Source organism: Lynx canadensis, chromosome A2 (assembly GCF_007474595.2).
Source record: "Lynx canadensis isolate LIC74 chromosome A2, mLynCan4.pri.v2, whole genome shotgun sequence".
NCBI lineage: Eukaryota > Metazoa > Chordata > Mammalia > Carnivora > Felidae > Lynx > Lynx canadensis.
The window spans coordinates 52,404,428-52,422,788 of NC_044304.2; the positions used below are offsets into that span (position 1 = coordinate 52,404,428).

The window sequence follows — 18,361 nt, forward strand, 5'->3', positions numbered from 1 at the left end:
TCCCCTTCCCCCCAGTATTACCAGTTGCCAAAACGTTTTTCCTCAACCCCTGGAAGCTCTTCTCTCAACCCCAATCCCTTTTGCCCCTGCCAGAACTCAGACCACATAGCCCCAGCTCTTGGATTATTGCAACCCCCTCTATACCACTGTCCTCTCTTCCTCCTTAGAGAGCTTTTCTAAAGTCCAAATCTGACCACAACTTTTTCAGGACCTTCTTTGAGCTCCCCTTCAGCTTATAAGGCTCAGTCAGGTCTGACTGCTGCATGCATCTGCAGGCTCATCCCCCCCCCCCAACACCCCCACCCCAGTCAAATTCTCTTGGAATTCACCCAGTGCCTTTGCATGCTGTTCCTTGTGCCTGGAATGCCCTTATTGACATCTTCTGCTTCACCTTCAGTTCAAATCTTTTGAAGTTCAGTTGAGCCATCACTTGTCCCAGGAAGGCTTCCTTGGGAACTTCTGCATCCCCACAACCACCCCACACACAGTGTAGTTAATACCTCTCCTGGGTTCCCACAGAGTGCTATGTGCTTACCTCTTCATAGCGCTGAGGGTAGCATATTACTTTTGAAATAGTAGCCTGTGTGTTTTTTAACTAAAATGAAATTTTAAAAACTGAGGTATGATTTACATATAGTAAAATGTACAAACACTGAAATTTTTATCTATACGCTTGCCTGTGCTGTATCTCTCTCTCTCTAAAATAAATAAACATTAAATTTTTTTTTAAAAAAAACAGGGCACCTGAGTGGCTCAGTGAGTTAAGCATCCGACTTTGGCTCAGGTCATGATCTTATAGTTCGTGGGTTCAAGCCCTCCATCGGGCTCTGTGCTGACAGCTCAGAGCCTGGAGCCTGCTTCAGATTTCTGTGTCTCCCTCTCTCTCTCTGCCCTTCCCCGGCTTATGCTCGCTCTCTGTCTCTCTATCAAAAAGAAATAAACATTTTTTAAAAACTTAAAAATTTTACCTTTGTATACACCTGTGTCACCATCCCAAAGATCAAAGTGTAGAATTGTTCTAACACCTGCTTCCATTGCCCCTTCTAGGTCAAAAACAGTCCTGTTCTCCCCTTCTCCTCCAGAGGTCACCACTTGTAAAACCATAGATTGGTTTTGCCAGTTACTAAATTTCACATAAGTAGAATTATATAATATTCACCTTTTTTTTTTTTTTGCATTTGGTTTCTCTTATTCAACATAATGATTTTTTTCTTCTGTGTTGTTGTGGGCAGCAATCATTCATCCACTTTGATTACTGTGTGGTATCCCATACTATGGATTTACCACACTGTTTATTCAAACTCCTATTTGAGTAGATAGTTAGGTTGTCTCCGGCTTGGACTATTATGAATAAAGCTGTTAAGATTTACGTACAGTTTTTGTGGACATGTTTTCATTTCTCTCGGAGACATACCTATGAGTGGAATTTCTGGACCTCAAGCCGATCTTTGTTTATTAAAGTTGCCAAGCAGTTTTCCAAAGTACCTGTACCATTTTGCATCTCCGCCAGGTGTGTATGAGAGTTCCAGGGGCTCCACATCCTGGCCAACACTTGATGTTGTCACTTGTCTTGAGCTTAGCTGTTCTGATGGTGGACGTGGGGGAAGCTCCTTGGGTTGTTTTTCATTCTTGCTAATTTCTGTTACCCGGAAGTCTTATCTTAAGATATTGTCTCAAGGCTACTTCCCTTTTCTGGCTCTGCCAAAATAAAATAAAAAATAAAAAAATAAAACAAAACAAAATCTTTTCTTAGCTTTTGAGTTTCTAAAGTCTAGGATCGTGACAGCAACAGGAAAAGGTTGTTGTATACTGATGACATGATGAATATGGGAAAATGCAGGGTATTGAGGAGCAAGGCTCCCCTCCCTGAAACTAGATAAGAGCTTCCAGATGTAAAAATGTGTTAAGGAAACCTAACTCAGAATTGAAGTAGGGAAGCCATGGTAGAAGCTTGTGTAGCACAGCAGGAAGAAGAAAGCTTTCCTCTGGATGGGCAAAGGAGGGTGCCCTTGCCTGTAGCCCAGGAGAGGCCCCCACTTCTTCAAACTCTCATTTTCCTCCAATGAACTTGGGTTCAAAACACCCCCACCCAACTCCATTTTTTCCTTTATAAAGAACACTCTCCTCCTTTGTTCTGGAGATTTGCTTATGGTCCCTTACAGTTCGCTTGTCCTGAATTACAATTCCTCTGCTATTTCTGAATGAACTGGATTTGGCTGGCTGAATCACTTACCTTTTTCTTTTAAAAGGTTGACACAGACAAGAGTAGGAGAGAGAGCTGGAGCAGCAGCAAAGGGAGAGATGGGTGGTAAGAGCTCCTGAGGAAAGGGACACTTGAACCTGCCCCTTCTCTGGACATATCCGAGCTTGGAGTAAAGCCCTAGAATCTCCAGATACCTTCAAAGAAATTGAACATAGAAAAGCCTATGCTTACAGACAAATGGCTGTGTTTGGCTGGGCTGAAGAACCTCAAATGTCTAGCAGAGTTCTCTGTACCCCAGGGGCCATGGGAGCTGAGCAATGGGTCCTGTGCATTTGGAAGGACCCAGGAGCAGCTGAGAGAGGAAATGAGACTTAGGGACAAGAGATAACTTAGCAGTGCCCTGTGCAGGTGGTGACCTCTCCTCGGACAGGAACAAAGATGTCTTAACAGATGCCAGAGTGGATAAGTGATGACACACCCCAGATGTCCCCGCAGCAGTCCTCGAGCTGACCTACTATCCCCAGAGAAATAGGAAAAACCTAACTTACCTGAGATTAAGGATTTCTACCTGAAATGGGCGATCAGAGCAGAGACTGAGCTCACCTAATAAAAACTAAAGTTACCTTTCTTGCTCACCTGAGTTCATGAACTGAAATTGGACCACTGTTGTACTTTTCACACTGTATTATATTTGTCTCTTTATTTTCCTTTCCTCTTCTTGAGACTAAGCAGCTGGAGGTCAGGAATAAGGTCTGATTTGTCCTGGAATCAGCAACCTTTTGTGCCAGGACCTGGCACACAGTAGAGGCTCAGTGAAGATTTGTCAAATGCTGATTGTAAGCTCCTTGAGGGAAGGGAAGAGGAAGAGAGCTAAATAGTTGAGCACGTCCTCTGTATAAAGCCCTGTGCCATATTGTACACATTGGCCACCCTATGAGGTTAGACTATGATTACCTCATTTTACAGATAAGCCTATAACAGCCAACATTTACTGAGTACTCACCATGTGCTAGGCATTGCTCTTAGCATTTTTCATATTAACTTATGTTCTCCTCCCAACTTCCTCTACAACCCAATGAGGTTAATACCACTATTATCCTCATATTATAGACAGGGAAACTGAGGCATAGAGCAATGAAGTGACTTGCTAGAAGTTGTGATAGGATTTGAGTCCAGGCTGATTGATTCCAACACATATGCGCCCATCTCCAGCCCGTTCCATTACCCATTTCCAGCATGGCATTACCCATTTCCACCGGCCGGCATGAGCCCGGTGCTCATGCTCCCTGCATGGTATGCCTGAAATCCTCTTCCTTCTTAATCCCTGCCCATCCTACTGGTGAACTCTTCACACCTTTTACACCTCCTCTGACTTCCTTGATGCTCAAGAGTAGAAATATGCATTCCAACCTCCCTTTACTCCTTTGTTCCCATAGCACTTTATTTTTGGGATTTGTGTGAGTTAGGATTAGTTTATCTGTATGAAAGAGAAGATCCAAAATAACAGGGTGATAAGCAAAATAAGTTTCTTTTTCATGTAAAAGAAGTATGGAGATAGACAGTGCAAGATGGATAAAGTCACATGACCACACCTTGCTGCAAGGGAGGCTGGGAAATCCAATCTTGTAGTTTGATATTGAAAGAATGGTTGTTAAGAGGCAAAGCACAGTCTCTACCACGTCACTGCTTTAGCATTTACCACATCATCCCTGGGATGGTGTCTTCGGATATCTTTCTGCACAGCTAGATTATCTTGAGGGCAGATTGTTGTCATCTTCACTCTCTTATCCCAAAGTCAAGCACATGTGGAGATGTTTGAGATAGAGGAGTAAGTGACTAGGTGTTATTTCTTTCGATGCCCCAGGGGCCCATAACATGGTTCTCTGCTCACAGTAAGCCTCCAATAATTGTTCAACTGAAATGAATTTAAATGTTCTCGGCCTTAGCGTCCACATTTTTAAAATGGGTACAAATGACTTCAAAACTCACTCCTAGATTAGACATGGTCAGAGTCCACTGTATAAACTTTGAAAAATACCAGCTAAACATTAAAAAATGAAAACTTAGCCAGAGATAGATGCTGTATGTAGCTTTCAGTCTTCCAGTATTTCTTCTGACTAAACACATATACATGTTCTGCATATGAATAGAATCCCACGGTGCATACATTTCATAACTAGCCATTTTCACTTAACGTATGACCCAACTTCTGTTTCTGCTCAAGACAAACTAGCTTGCAGAGAGCAATTCTCTCAATAAACAACTTGAAATCCTGGCTAGAACTGTCAAAAAGAACATGAAAATCTGTTAGAAGGCATCAGAGAGCTCTCCAGGAAGCCAAGACCTGAAGGATCAAGATCCCAGAATGAAAAGAAACACATAGAGGTGAGCCCAGTCTTCTGTGTGACTTCCCCCAGGCCTTTGCCAATTCCTAGGTAACTAGATGGGGAGACAGAAGCTGAGAAATGTAGAAGCAGTCATATGGGGCTGGAGGGGCAAAAAGAGTTTATGCTGAACCCATTTCTAGGCCATATGTGTTCTCCTGGAGTATATATGAATGTCCATTGGAGTTCACAGACATTTTCCATACGTAGAGTTTTTGGTCTCTGCAGTTTTTGGTTTGCAGCTTTACTGCCACTGCCAGGCTTAAGCTCCCCATTCGTCTCCACGCATCCTAGCCAGAGAGAGAGAAAGAGAGAGACAGAGAGAGACAGAGAGAGAGACAGAGAGAGAAAGGCAGATAGGTCAATTTAATCTCACTTCTGGTTTGGGATCTTTCGATGAATGAAAGTGCTTTTCTAAAAGGAAACCAAACACAGATCCTTTTATAACAGTTATTTGGGCATTTTCCCTAATTACCAAAGTAATACAAATTTACTAAAGAAATATTAGGTAATACAGATAAATAAACACCAAAAGCACCTATCAATTTTCCTCTCCTTCCCACTATGCCTAATGCAACTACTTTAGGGTTTTTTTTTTTTATACACAAATAGGTATATTTTTTCACAAAGTGAGTTTATGCATACCTAGTCTTTTGTAACTTGCCCTTTTAACTTTACACAGCATAACCCATTTTCACGTAATTCCATAGTCTCTAATATTACCTTAACAGTTGTAGAATGGTCCATTCTTTCCATATACCATAATTTATGTAACCAGTTCCCTATAGTTAGATATTTGGATTATTTTCCATCTTCTCCTATTGTGTGCAACACTGCAATGAACATCTTTATGTATATCTTGGTGATATCTAAATGATTATTTGCTCAGGAAAAACAGGGTACGGAAAAATAGACCGAACTTTTTATTTATTTTTATTTATTTTTAATATAATTTATTGTCAAATTGGCTTACATACAACGCCCAGTGCTCATCCCAACAAATGCCCTCTTCAATGCACAACACCCATTTCCCCTCTCTCCACCCCCCATCCACCCTCAGTTTGTTCTCTGTATTTAAGAGTCTCTTGTGGTTTGCCTCCCTCTCTCTCTGTAATTATTTTTCCCCCTCCCCTTCCCCCATGGTCTTCTGTTAAGTTTCTCAAGTTCCACATATGAGTGAAAACATATATCTATCCTTCTCTGACTGACTTATTTCACTCATAGACTGAACTGTCTTAAATGTTTATTTAATTTTGGGAGAGAGAGGCAGAGAGAGAGGGGGACAGAATCCCACACAAACTCTACACTGTCAGCGCAGAGCCTGATGTGGGGCTCGAACTCATGAATCATGAGATCACGACCTGAACCGAAATCAAGAGTTGGTGCTCAACCGAGTCACCCAGTCACCCCTAGACCGAACATTTTTAAAGTCCTCAACATTTGCTTCCAAAGTGCCCTCCAGGAAGCCTGTATCAGTTCCCACTCCACCAGCAGTGTGCACTCCTAACCTATGTGCTTTACTTAAGTGGGGAAGGAAGGGGTAGGTAGGTCTTATTCCAGCTTGACATATGCCATTCTTGCTCACTTTCCTTTAAAAAGATAAGCTTCACGGTGTGCCAGTCTAACGACATTTATAATGGAGAAGTCACACTAACTGCCCAAGGCCAGAAACTCTGGAACTGCATCTGGGCCAAGTTGAAAGGGTCAATTGCGATAACTCTAAATAACATGCTCGATACTTGGCCATGAAGAACTAACATCTGTTCTCACAAACTGAACCGGAAGTATAACAAGAGAAGGGCCATCTTGCCTTCTTTGGGCAGCTATCTGAAAAATGACCAGTTGGAGCTCTCAGCACCCAGAGTGCAGAGTCCCCAGAGGAAATGGCTGAGTTCATAATGTGATGGGTGTGGGGAGCTGGACTGAGCACTCTTCCCAGGTCCCCTGGGCCATAGCTTGTTGCACAGTCTGGGAGTCCAACATAAGTGGCATTCGTTTCCTCTGGGTCTTAAAGGCTTTGTGATTTCTGGTGTCCCTGTGCAAATGCAAAGAAAACTCCTTTGGTTAGTGAGCGATATAACACTTTTCAGCTGTTACTTTAACTGGGATTTGTTTCAGTTCAAGGGACATGGGTTCTATGACTGGGTTCTGTGGCTGCCCAGCACCAATGCCCCAATGCCCCATTATCCTGCTAAGAGCACCCTAATTTGCTTTTAGGGAACCATCCCCCACACAATCCTAGTCCTTATAACTTTGGAGGGGCTGACCCCACTCCCTGACTCTAGCTATAGATATGTAACTCAGGCTTAGCCAATCAGAGCAATTGTGATAGGTTCAGGGCTGGACATGTGACCCAATCCAGGCTAATGGGGGTCAACCCTGGGATTTTTGCTGGAAGTTTTAAGGTAGTGATCTCTTTGCTTTGAGGTGGCTTAATTGGCCATTTCTGCTTTCCTGTGGAAAAACTCAGCCTGCTAATAAAACAGACACAAAAGAAAATAGTCAAGACATAGAGGTAAACAGATTCATGACAACTTCCTTTGAGCTTCTGGCACAGACTATGTCTGAATCTAAAATGTCTTCTTAAAATTTTCAGTTCAGAACTCTTTTTGGCTGAACCTGGTTATAATTGGGTTTATGTTACCTGCAACCAAAAGAATCACCACTAAAACCCTGGGTATGACACAAGTATTGTTATTCTCATGTAACAGACGAGGTCACTGAGGCTCAGAGAAGCAAAGTAAGCACTGAACTAACAAGTGGTAGAACAGATACTTTTCATTTACCCCTTCTTAATCCATACCTCTAATCTCTACTCAGGGGCTCAACGAGTCCCCCTTTTCTAGCTCTCTTCCACCAAGGACAGAAGTATGAACAGGCTCATGGAGCCAGACTGATCTAGGTTCCAGACCTGGTTCAGCATCTTCTTAACTGTCCGCTCTTGGAATGACTTGCTAGCTGTATATGCTGAACTAGTTTCTTCCCTGATTTGTGCCTCAGTTTTCTCATCTGCAAAATAGGAAGTTAACAATATCTTCCTCACAGAATTGTTGCGAGGAGTAGGTATATCAGATTATGTCTAATGATCTGAGAGCCTGGCACATGGTAAATATGAGAAAGGGCTTACTATTATTTTTCTTCTGCTGCCTGTATGTTATTAGTAAGTTGGTTACCCACCTCCGTCTCACACACCCAGGATGTGGCCTAAGTTATGATCTATCAGTTCCAAATGCTGCAGCAAAACAAACAACACACACCCTGCCCGCCAGGGGCTTCAAATAATGTCTGACCTGCTCTTTCTAAAATGCTGATGTTTCTAAAAGTGGTGATCACTATGGGCTTAGTAGGCCTAACACCAGCCTGGGAAGTGAAACTTTGGAGAGGAATTTCAAGTAAGCAGACTTTTGCTGAATTGCAGAAAGGAGAGGGAATGGAAGTGGACCCAGACTTTTCCAAGCTCCCCCCAACCTCTTACTTCTGTCAGCCCCACAGCTGTAGGGGATAGACTGCATTTCCCTTAGAGTTTGTAACAGTTGCTACCCCAAGTGCTAACTCAATTCCTAAAGGGGCATTAGTCTGGTAGAGTATAAAATATGCGAGCCCTGGAGACTCACCAGGGAATGGAGGGGGGCTAACTGTGGATTCAGAGTGAGTTCTGGTTGAGGGGTATGCTAATGAATAGAAGTCTGGTTAGAGGAACAAAGGGGGAGTCCCTTGTCTCTCTGATTCATGAAGGTCAGAACTGGTACCCAGGGTGGTGACATGGCTTGTCAGCTATCTTGAACCCAAAGTCTCCTATCTCTGGGCATCACCATCAACGCTTTAATCCCTACCTTGCAGACAGGCTCAATGGTCTATGAACTACCATTTATGGAGTACTTGCTAAGTCTCTTATGTAAATGACCTCATAGGACTTTCCAGCAGTCCCAGGGAGATGAAGATTACAGCCCAGTAACTGTGACCTTGGACCTTGTAACCAGGTTGCATAGAGTGGATTCCACACTAGCTGTGTGACCTTGAGCATGTTACTTAACCTCTCTGTACCTCAGTTTTCTCCTCTGTGAAATAGGAATAATAACAATTCTTACTTATTCAGGGTGTCATGAGGATTAAATGAGTAAGCACCTGTAGCTCTTAGAAGAGTACATGGCACTATGACAGCTGTTTTTATTAACTCTCATTTTGCACATGTGGACCCTGAGGCCAGAAAGAGGGATCATTAACATACCACACACAGCTTGTGAAGCTGGGTCTCAAACTAGCTTTAAGTGATCCCACAACTACTGAGTGGAATTGCCTTCTACTCAGAGGAAGCTGGGGGGGGGGGAACCCCCACCATGCCCCCAACCCACATCCTACCCCCCCCCCAACACACAGTTCCTTTCTTCTCTCCCTCTGAACTTGGGTGTCTCTTCTGAAGTGTTGAGATAAGATCTGAGGCCATAACTGCTTAGAGGTTCAAAAGTGTTCCCGGTACTGAGGAAAGAAAACTTTGCCACTCCTCCCCAGTTTTGGAACTGAAGGCAGCCGGTAAGAATTCTCAGGCTCCCAGAGTCACGGGGCAGAGGCTCCGGGGGACCTGTAGAAGAACCACCCTCCACCCCCGCCCTTGCAGTCTCCCATGGTCCCAACTCTAGGTTCAATCTAGCACAGGATGCCAATGGAAACATCTTCATTTTGAAACTTGAGCTCATCTGGAGGGGCTAAGGAGAAATAGATGAGGGGTGTGGCGTTCTAGACCTTGGGGGGGGGGGTGTCTCTCTAGTTCGCCATGAAACCTCTAGGGTGGCGTCTCTGTCAATCTTACAGTTTCTGCATCTGTCTGGCTCTGTCCATCTGTTTCTATTTTGGCCTCTCCAGCAGGAATAAGTGGAGGTGGGGGCATCACTAGATGTCTGTCGTTCAGTCTGTCATTGACTTTGCCAAACATCATCTCTCTGACTTTCTAGCTCTGCTTCTTTGTCTGGACTTACCTATTTCCGCCCGTCCGCCCGCCCTCAGGTGAGTGTGGGCGGTGGGGAGTTCTCGCCAGGGTTCTGACCCTTCCGTCACCCTTCTCTCCAAACCCGAGGAGCTGTCACGCTGCGCGGAGCCCGAGGCCGGGGTGCGCGGTAGGAGGCGGGAGAAGGTGTCCGAACCGAGCCACAGGCGCCCCCTCGCGCCCCCTCGCGCCCCCTCCCGGCGTGGGGGCGGCCCTGGGAGCGCGGAGCCGGAGGCGGGGGCGCCGCAGGCCCGCGGGCCCGGGTCTCCGCCTCCCTCCCCGGCTGGCCCCCCTCGGCGCGCCTCCTCCTCCGGAGCCCCGCCTCCGCAGTCCGCGCCCCCGCCGCCGCCGCCGCCGCAGAGCATCGAGCAGCTTGGCCGCCGCGCCCGCCGCGCCACCAAACTTTCGCCGGAGCCGGCGCCGGTGAGTCAGAACGGAGCGCGGGCAGGGCGCGGGCAGGGGCCGCAGCGGGGCCGCAGCGGCGGGGCGAGGCTGTGCGCTGGCCGCTGGGGTCTGGGCATCCCTGCGGAGCAGCACGGACCTCGGGAGCCGGCGGGCACAGGGTGGGCGCGCATGGGGGCCCTAGGGACACCGGCGGCTCGGGGAGGGTCCCGCGGCGCGGCTCGCTGCACGGCACCCGCCCTCATACTCCGTTCTAGCGCCTCGCCCCGACGCGCAGACACCTGTGGCTTCCCCGGGGTTCGCCAGGGCGCGCACCCAGAGCGTCTGCCTCCGGGTTCTGGGGCGGAGAGGGCGAGTCCCCAGCTTTTCCAGAGCTGCCCCTGGCGCTGAGTTCGATGCTAACCGCAGTCCCAGCCCGTCTGTGGAGTGCGTTATCTGTGCCAGGCGCTGGGCATCCGGTGCCTGTTGGGATTCTCCCTGTAACGCCAGGAACCGGGTGTTACTACACCCATTTTAGAGAGGAGAAAACTGAGGCTTAGAGAGGGAAAGTTGTGCCAAGGAGGGAGACCAAGTCAAGGAGAGAACCAGGGTTTTGAGCCCCAGGAGGCCTGACTCAAACCACATAACCACACGCGGAGAAGCCCCTGGTTCAGCGTCACCGGGGTCCTCAATGGGAAGCATTGAGACCACCGCCAGAGGTCTTCGGCAAGCCCAGGAGGGACGGACCACCTCCTCATTGTACCGAGGGGAGGATCCTTTGGAAAAATGGGTGGCCATTACTGCTAGGGAGTGGATTTTGGTGGCCGAAGCGCGTAAGGGGCTGCTCTTTCAGGGCAAGAGTGAGCGGGGACCAAATTCTGGAAGTTGCTCTGGATTTTTCTGGAAGGAGCCAGCGAAGTCAGGAGCAGACACTGGAGAGCAGCAGTTCTTTATGGATGTCGCTTTCTCCCCCTGGGTGACTGTCCCCCTCACACCCCCCTCCCACCCCCCTCAGAAGACCCCTTCCAACGCCTTAATCTCTTTAAGGTGTCCTCTCTGCCTGGCAGCTGGTAGTGCAGAGATGCTGCAGGCAGGGTCGCTGTTCTCCGGCAGGGGGCTCCCACCTCAGACCTGGAGTCTGACATGAGGGGACAGTGCTTGTCCTGAGCCTGGCTGAAAGGTGCTGGGGAATTCCTTCTTTGGTGAGGGGTGGGCCACTGTGAGTGGAACACAGATGGAGTGTATTTCCAGAACAGGAAAGAGAGGGGAGTTGGGGATCTGATATATGCCCATTCTTGGCAGTCAGGAACCAGCATGGACTGAGAGGGGGAGAGAGAGCACCAACCGTAGTGTCATTATGCATTATCCCATTTAGTTCTCACAGCAACCTTACAAGGTAGGCACTATTACTACTAACCTCATTGGACAGATGCTCTGTTGAGGCTCAGAGAGGTTAAGTGACTTGCCTGAGGTTGCCCAGCTGGTCCGTGGCAGAATTGGGATTTCAACACAAGTCTTATCTGACTCCTTCCAGATTATCAGTGAAACTCAGGCTGCAGATAGGTCCCTCCTTCTTGTGGCTGGCAGAAGCAGAGTTAAAGAATGGGGTCCCTAATGCCTGCGCACCATTCTCCTTTTTCTCTCATGGGTGTCCTCGAGGGGACCTGCTGCTGGGTGGGTCATCATTCACAGGAATCCCTGCCAACCCCATGTAAATACATTAATATGATTCAGGACTTGCTAGACCCTGCTATAAGCCCAAGGCCACCTGAGGCTACCTGGCTCTATCAAGAGGTGTTGCCCCTGGTGGAGAGAGAATCTGTGGAGAGGGGAGGGAAAGCCTGGTACCGTTTTCCAGTGTGATGCAGAATCCTTCTAAGGCAAGAGTTGGCCCAGCACTCCCTGTCTGTGATTTCAGAGCTGGGTGGAGACTGGAGCAGCCTCAAGAGGCGCCTGCAGCCCGGGGGAGTTTGGGCAGTCCTGAGCTGGGAGTGGTCCCTCTTGGCCCTCAAGTGTCCAAGGAAGGAAGAACTTGTATGTGAACCTCCTGCCATTGGAGCCTCTCAGAATTCCATGTTTGCACTTTCCTTTTCACAGTGGAGTTGTGCCTGGTGGAAACACAGTGGCCTTTTCATAACAAAGAGGAGGGAAGCATAGCAAACGCTGCAAAAGTGTGGATCCTGGAGCTGGCTCAAATTCCAGTGCTGTTTATGAGCTCTGTGGCCTTGGGCCAGTTGCTACGCCACTCTGTTCCTCAGTTTCCCCATTTCTAGAATAGGAATGTTCACAGCACCTCCCTCACTGGGTTGCTGAGAGAATTGCGTTCAGATGCACCGAGTACTTACATGGTGCCATGTCATACATAAAAGTGCTGTTTAAACGTTAGTTGTCATGAGTGTTAGTATTAAAGTCAAACAGGCCCAGCTTTATATGCTGGATCTGCCGTCTGTAAGCTGCCTCACCAGTGCAATCCTCTTGCTTTTTCTCATCTGTCAAGTGGGAGACATAAGTGGTTTGTCCCAGAAATCTTAGTGTGGTCTCCAGCTTTAAATAGCCTGAAGCCCGATGTCTCAGGGCAGACTTACTGAAACTTCTGGCACTCCACTAGGAACTCAGAAAATGCTAAGCGTTCCCATAATTGTCACTGTTAGGGTGAAACCCACTGCTTCAAGCAGTTGCTTGAACTTCATTCTCTGACTTGGTTCCGTGGGCCATGGGTTTGGGGCAATTTTCTAGTGTCTGTGGGCAGGACAAAGGTTCTTCCTATCTTTCCTACCTTCCTATCTTCTGTCTTAAAATCCTCTCTTCACAACATTTCTCAGGCCCAAGCCTGAGCCTCTTGGTGGTTATGGGATGGCAGAGGGTCGGTTTGAAGTTCGCTTCATAAGATCTGCCCCAGCTGCCCTGTCCTCACTAAGGCAAAGGCCTCAACAGAACACACTACTCAAGCCTGTCTTGTTGACTCGGGATATTTTGTGTACCTTCCAGGTAAGTGGAGTGGACACATCCAGAGTTCCAAAATTTTTTGCCCTGAAAGACAGAAAGTGAGGTGAAGAAACAAAAACAAACAAAAACAAAACAAACAAACAAAACCTCAGGGTTAGAACTCCAGCCCTAGACCTTTGAACTGAGTGACCTTGGGCATCAGTCTTTTTATCTGCAAAATGGTCTAATCGTATTTCCCAGTGTCCGGTTCTCAGGATTAATACCAAGACGGAAAAGCAGAGAAAAGAAGGAAAAAAGCAGATAGTACAAATGGCAAAGAATTACATGCAATTGTAAGTAATTCTCATTAGCATTCAGGCCAAGCCTTAGCAGTAATTGCTACTGATCCAAGACGTTTTATCTGAAAGATGTACCTGGCAGAGGGATCATTCAAGCCTCAGTCACCTGCTGCCCTCCCTTTCACAGTGACGCTGAGCATTTCTGAATCTTGGGATGTAATTACAATAAAGCTCCCGTATCTTATTTATAAGTGACTCACTTCTGCCATTAATGATGGCAGAGGACTCAGGCACACACTCATTGGGAACAATGCCGCTGATGCTGTGGGGGTGGGGGGGGGGCAGGATGCCTCTCCTCTTTTATGCATTCATTTTTCCTGCTGTAATTCTCCAGTGATAATGCAGGAAGATCACATGGGCTGGGATCGAAGCTGACAGATCTCAATTTGTGTAGCAGCTTGCATGGCAAGGCCCATTGAAACTTGCCTCTGCCAGCAGAATGGATGTTAGAAATCTTTACATCACAACAGAGAGGATGGAGTAGAGGAGATTGAGGAAGGCATCTCCAGGGAGTGATTAAAAGCATGGACTCTGGTGTTCAGCAGACCTGAGTTTGAATCTTCATTCTGCCAGCTCATTAGTTGTGGTATGACTTTTGGCTATCTTCCCACTATCCGTTCTGATAGAGCAGGGACCGTGTCTGTCTCATTCACCATGGTATTCACAGCTCCTGGTGCATAGAAGGGGTTCATGAATGTCCAATGAATGAATAAATGGATCTATGAATGACAAGTTGCTTGATTGAACCTCAGCTTTCTCATCTGTCAAATGGAGTTAATATAGCACCCACCTTGTAGGTTGTTGTGAGGACTGAATAAGGAAATGTTATGCACAGAGTAAGCACTCAGCAATGCCCTTAATGAGAAATTGATGAGCAGAGGCTGGCCTTATCTGGGAGGGAGGACTTTTTCCCCCACACTCAGACCAGTAAGAGGCAATAATGCTGGTCATAAGAATCCCTGTATTTACATAGCACTCTATAAAGTACTTTCATATCCATTGACCCCTAATAACTAGGAGGTGGACTATAAGCCCAGTTCACTCCGATCTGCTCCCTCTTTCTGCTGAGCTCTCTGTTGCTCCATTGGGGATGGGAAGGTGTAGTATTTAGTCTTCCATGAACATGGTATCTCTCTTCATTATTTAGGATAGCTTTAATTTCTTATAGTATAGTTTCTTAGTTTCCCTTGGTGGTCTTGCACATCTTTGGTTAGATATAGTCCTATTTATTTGATATTTTGCATGCTATTATAAATTAAATATATATATGTATATTTTTACGTTAATATTCTGTTGGTTACATTTGGGGAAAATATGTTAGCATCTTGTATATTGATTTGTATCTAGAAATGTTGCTAATGTCTCTTACTAATTAAAAAGATGCATTTGTACATTCTTTTGGAAGAAGTGTTTATAGAATTGTAGGAGGTGCAGGTAACAGTTTTTCTTCCTTTCCAGTCCTTTCAGGGTTTTTCTTTTTTCTTTTTCTTTTCTCTTGCCTTACAGTCCTTAAGACTTCAGTATAAGAATGAATTAAAGAGGAAATACTGGACATCTTGCCTTTTTTAACTCTTATGGAGCAGCTGTCCACATTTGACAATTAGGATAATGTTTACTCTAGGGTTTTGGTAGATAATTTTCATCAGATTAAAGAAGTTCCTTTCTATTCCCACTTTGCCACATGTTTATTTTTTTTTTCCTTTTTCTTCTTCTTCTTTGTTTTTGTCTTCTTCTTCGGTCATAAATGGAAGTAGAGTTTTTGACATAATTTTTTTCTACATCTGCTTAGATAGTCACATGATTTTTCTTTTTCAGCCTGTTAACATGGTAATCCACAGTGATTTTTGCACTTCTGGAAGAAACCCAACTTGGGTCATCCTGTAGTATCTTTATTGCTGGACTATTTCTGCTCACCTGTTATTGAGGATTTTAGCATCATGTTTTCATGCGTGAGATCCACTAGTGATTTTCCTTTCTGGTGCTTACTTGTCAGGCTTTGGTGTCAAGGTTACACTGGCCTCATGAAACGAGGTGGGCAGTGTTTCCACTTGTTCAGTTCTCTAGAAGAGATTGTGCAAGCTGGGTGGTGTTCATGTAAGGAGTTTGGTGAACTCAGCAATGAGGACCCAGAGGGTGGAAGCTGAAGAGAAGGGTGGGGAGGACAGCTGGTTTCAGCTCTGTCCAAAGTGGAACTTTCTACCAGTGGGAGGTTCAGGCTGCCTCAGGTAGGGGTTCGGGGACTCTGTAGCCGGCTGTCCTGAGTGCTGTGGGGAGAACCTAGCCTTGGACACTGGGTAGGGTTGTTGCAACCAGGGATCCTGGATGGATGGAGCTCAGCCTAGGGCAAGAGTCTGATGCCTGTGAGCTCCCCTTGAGCGTCTTCCTGCTACTAAAATTGACGTGGCTGCAGATAGTGTGCTCACAATGAATTATTACTCCCTGGTGCCCACAGATGGAGGGACTTGCCTCCACGGACCATTCATCTTCCAGCTGGTGGGAGAGGCTTTCCCTCTCTGTGATATCCATTTACTTGGAATCCCCAATTAGGACCTGGGATCACACCCCTCCTACCGGTTCTGCCCCTCCCCCTGTCCCACTGCAGATAGCTAGATTTGGGCAAACTTGTCTGCCTATTCTTCCCTCAATCCTCTTTCACAGAAGCTCCAGGCACTGTCCTAATTTGGATCCTGTATCTTAATCCCCGTAATAATGCTACAAGGTAGTTACTAATATCTCCATTATTTACATTAGGAAAACAAGGTTTTTGGTTGTCATTATTTGAATGGTTTCATATTTCACACTAAGTTAGCCTTCTCTAAGCTGTTTGAATTTGAGTGTAAGATAAAGATCTGACTTAATTTCCCTTTCCCATATTTAACCAGTTGCCCCCATCCTGTTTACTCCATCTTTCTTCCTTTCCTCACCTGTGTGCCCCCTGTATCAGATACCAAAGCACCCTGTATGGTCAGAGGCAGAGCCACAGCACTGGGCACCTCCCAGGGGTGCCGTTTGCACGGTTTCCTGTCTTGGGCATCAGGGTGTGTGACCGGGAAACCCTGTCATTAGTAGCAGGTCTCTTTCCAGGCTGTCTATTCTGGTGTTGGACTTTCCACTGATTCTAGCGGCCAACCATCAGACAGGATCATGGCAGTAAACGGTGCGGAAATGCCAACCAGGCACAGCACAGGTGGAGAAGAGCGGGGGAGGCTTGTACCATGTCACTTTGATGATTATCTGTGTACTGTACTTTTTAATAGCTGGCAAAGGCGTCTGCTTCCCCCTGGCTTCTTCTTCTTTTTCTCTTTTAAACTTTTCTAGGCAATTTTCACTCGGCTTATTCTTTCTGAGACCTTCGTTTATTTGCTAGCTGGCTTTTCTGTGTTCCTGGAGAAAACCATCATTAAATACATCCGTCCTACTGTCGCTCTCCCTGCCCTACATGAAACACTGTCCATCGCCAGCCCACACATGTGGTCTGGAACATCTGCCAATGACTGTTGATCCTGAGCCCATGATGGAAGCCTCATTTTCTTTCCTCTGTCCACGGCACCTAACTGCCTAACTGGATCCACCATAGTGGGCCTAACATGGGCCTCTGGCGGATCTAGTTTCCGCCTCCCTGGGGAAGGATGGTCTTAGGTCTTTAAAGTACTTCCCACGAGCTCCCCAGAGCACACTGGGGGGAAACCTGAATTCTGCATTTAAATCAGATCATCACAGTCTCTTGAAAGCAAGTTCATGTGAGACAGAAAGAGATAAAATGTGGTTGTGTATGTACATTAAGTCATATAAATGATCCTCAGAATTCAGCGCAGGGCAAGAGCAAAGATTCTAGGGCCAGATGATATAGGTTCGATTCTGGGTCCACCACTTTCCAGAGTGTGTCTGGGGCAAATCACCCCCCCCCATCTTTCCCTTGATTCCCTCAAGTATAGAGTGGGGTTAGTGACCATATTAGCTTACAGCATCACTATGAGTAATGAATAAGTCATGAAGTTTGAAAGAATTAATATTTAAAAAGGATTTACCACAGTCTGGCAACTCATAAATGTTTATTAAGTACCAATTAATAAATATATTATATGGATTTCTTTTCCCCTAAGAAATTGGGAATCATTTTGTCATGTTCCAAAACAAACCCCACTGGGTTTTAAAAGTTGAAATTGAGTTCATCCCATATATCAATCTCTGACTCCTTGTGTGATTGGTGCTTTCTGTGTGAAGATATGTTCTCAGATTAGACTGGAAGCTCCTTGAGGGTGCTTTGGGAATCTATTCCCGAAGCCAGGAGCACACTGTATACACTGTATGTTAGCTAACTTGACAATAAATTATATTTAAAAAATAAAAATAAAAAGTGCTAGGGGGCGCCTGGGTGGCTCAGATAGTTAAGTGTCCAACTTCATCTCAGGTCATAATCTCACATTTCATGGGTTTGAGCCCACATAGGGCTGTGCTGACAGCTCAGAGCCTGGAGCCTGCTTTGGATTCTGGGTCTCTTTCTCTCTCTGCCCCTCCCCTGCTCTCTCTCTCTCCCCCCACCAAAAATAAATACACATATAAAAATAAAAAATAAAAAATTCTAGAACTCAGAGGCAGTGAGTTGTGCCAATAGTTGGGGTTTCACATCCTGGTTACCTCTCTGACTTCAGAGGAGGCATTTTAACCCCCCTGGCCTTGGTTTTCTTATCTGTAAAAGGGAATAATAATACTAGTAATAATAATTCTCACAGCATTATTGAGAGTCTCTTCTCCCAAACTTGCAGTGACTATGCCTTCTCATCACTGAGGACTCAGATATCCCTTCCTTGGAGAGGCCTTCCCTCACCACCCTGTTTGGGTCACCACCCCCCACCCCCACCCCAATCCAGTTCCTCACCATTGATTTTCTTATAGGTGCCCATCAGACTGCCAGCTCCAGGAGTGTCAGGATGTTATCTGCTTGGTTTACTGCTATACCTACAGTGACTCCATTGATTGGCACAAGCACCTAGTAGGTGTGCACTGAATAACATATTGGATGAAGAAAGTGAGATCACAGCTAGAGCCGTAAAGACAAGGACATGTCCCAGTCATGCAGGTGGCAGTGAACACCATTGAGATGGCGAATGTCCCTGGTACTTTGTAG

At 46.2% G+C, this 18,361-nt stretch overlaps 1 protein-coding gene and 1 long non-coding RNA gene across 3 annotated transcripts in view; one reads left to right on the forward strand and one right to left on the reverse strand.

Annotated features, from left to right (window-relative positions):
- Nucleotides 1-893: 893 nt before the first annotated feature.
- LOC115508556 lies at nt 894-9,792 on the reverse strand. Its single transcript, XR_003967037.1, has 3 exons — nt 9,561-9,792; nt 2,840-3,047; nt 894-1,698 (listed from the first exon to the last, which is right to left on the reverse strand). It is a non-coding gene; the product is annotated as an uncharacterized LOC115508556 (long non-coding RNA).
- Nucleotides 9,028-18,361, forward strand: part of HRH1 (histamine receptor H1) — a 78,912-nt gene continuing 69,578 nt past the window's right edge. Inside the window, exon 1 of one of the 2 annotated variants that reach the window (XM_030307409.1) lies at nt 9,028-9,117. The gene's annotated coding sequence lies outside the window, so the exon portion shown is untranslated. Of the gene's footprint in view, nt 9,118-9,751; nt 9,992-18,361 lie in introns of those variants that run through there. The other variant, XM_030307410.1, reaches the window with a different exon arrangement.